Here is a 2,281-nt window from a genome sequence, read left to right on the forward strand (position 1 = left end):
AATCTGCCACCACGACGACTGAGATCAAACTGGCACTGGGACTGAGGTTAAGCCTGGCTCCAGTACATCGGCGCCTCCTGCGGCAGTCGGAACCAACCCAAATAGTCGACATCCTGTGGCTACGTGAAGAGCTGGGGAAGATACTTCCACAGGTAGCACCAAGGCCAGAGCTCTCGCCGGAAGATGGCAGACAGTAAGTATCACTGATCCAACCAAAGCAGGGTACTTGGAGAGGCGTAATGCCGTCAACAATGGAGGAGCTGACGAAGGACGTAAATGAGTCAAAAGGCCAACCACATCGTCAGCTGCCACCAAAAGACAGAGGTCGACTGAAGAGGCCAACCCGTCAGCGAAAAGACCGAAAAACCGAGGCATAGCGCATAATAAAACGTTCGCGGAAGTGCTACTAAGCCATCCAGGTCCGCCACCATCATGTACTGACGCTGGTTGGTATCAAGGCCAAATTAAAATGATAGCCTGCGACGACGAAAGGTCGGTAGAGCTATATAAAGCAACAATAGCGAGGATCGGGGAAGTCTACCCTGGAGCGAAGCTCGTGGTAGTAGACAAGAAAGATATCCCGCCTCGACCGAGGGCACGAGTTTGGGTCTCTACCCTCTCCGACCCACAGAAAATCATGCAAATAATAAGTGCATGCAATCCAGGCCTACCAACGGCGGGCTGGAAATTTGTCAAGGCTTTTGACAGTACTGTTACAGTAGACGGTGTGGTGACGAAACGTGCCACAACGCAGGTAATGCTATTGCTTACAAACGACTCGCTAGAACCTTTGGCGAAAAGCGAAGGTATAATAAACTACGGTTTAGGCAAAGTGAGAGTCAGAACCTATATACCGATGCCATCGATCAATTGGCCTCAGAGGTTGAAGCTAACGACGCTGAGGAAGATCCTATGGAGTCCTCAAGCGACGTCGACAGCATCGACTGGGAAGGGTACTGTTCATCAGGCTCTGAGCTCACAGCTAGATTTAAGAAAATGAGTACTAGTACGACAACTGGGCTTCCAGCTGGTTCGAGTACAACGTACTCAGAAAGAGAGCTCCTGAGCGAGTCACAAGAAGATGAGAGTGCAAAGAATGCGTCTCCTTCAAATAAACCTTCATCATAGCAAGCTAGCATCGCAAGCCCTAATTTATCGCATGGCAGCAGGCAACCCTGATTTTGTCCTCATTCAGGAGCCATGGATCAATGGAGGGCGCATCTGCGGATTGAGGACACCGAAATATAGGCTATACACAGCGGACTGTGAAGGCAAATCAAGGTCTTGTATTATGGCAAAAACAGAACTAACCACATTTATGATCCACAAATATAGCAATGTAGACACAACTACGATAAGCTGGGAGACAGATAGTAACAAGTACCGGCTATCGTCTTTTTATATGGCACACGGAGATCCAGTACCGTCGAACCTGCTAAAAGAGCTGATACTGGACAGCGAAGCTCACGGCCACAAACTACTAATGGAAGGCGACGCAAACGCCCATCACACTACCTGGGGTAGTTCAAATACAATATTAACGAGCGAGGTGAGTCACTCTTTAATTTATTTATGGGAACCAAATTATTGCTCTGCAATCGCGGTAATGAGCCTACCTTTATTGTACGTAATCGTCAGGAAGTTCTTAATATTACGTTAGTTACAGGCTCCCTTATAGATAGAATAGTAAATTGGAGGGTACCCAATACACATTCATTCTCTGATCACAGATATATAGAATGCACGCTCCAGGAAGAGGTCATTCATCCTAAAGCACTAAAATTCAGGAACCATAGGAAAACAGACTGGATAAGATACTCTCAAGAACTAGAAAACGTCTGCCCATGGATCCCCCTTTCAACCCTTCTAGCATGGAGACATTAGATAACATAGTCAATAGACTAAATAAGTGCTACTACCAAGCCCTGCACTCGGCTTGTGCACCAGCTAGGCATAGAGGGAAGAAAAAGCCACCCTGGTGGTCACACGAACTGAAAAAGCTACAAAAGAATTGCAGGAAACAATTCAAATATATAAGAAAGAAGTAAGGAAAGCAAAAAGGTCTTCATGGAGAACTTTTTGTGGGGAGATCGAGACTACGGTAGGGGCATCTCGACTGAGAAAAATCCTAACCAAGTCTGCTCAACCCATAGGGTATCTTCAGAAGCCAGACTACAGCTGGACAGAATCCAGCGAAAAATCATTAGACTTATTACTAAATACTCACTTCCCAGGTAATTTAGAGGAAGCGATAACCGCCTATATTCCAACTTCGGATGCG

The 2,281-nt window shown here is 46.6% G+C and overlaps 1 pseudogene; it reads left to right on the forward strand.

The window, feature by feature from the left end:
* The first annotated feature begins 239 nt into the window (after positions 1–239).
* LOC128869908 (uncharacterized) lies at positions 240–1,128 on the forward strand (annotated as a pseudogene).
* Positions 1,129–2,281: the final 1,153 nt, after the last annotated feature.

The sequence above is a fragment of the Anastrepha ludens genome, chromosome X (genome assembly GCF_028408465.1).
Source record: "Anastrepha ludens isolate Willacy chromosome X, idAnaLude1.1, whole genome shotgun sequence".
Classification (NCBI taxonomy): Eukaryota; Metazoa; Arthropoda; class Insecta; order Diptera; family Tephritidae; genus Anastrepha; species Anastrepha ludens.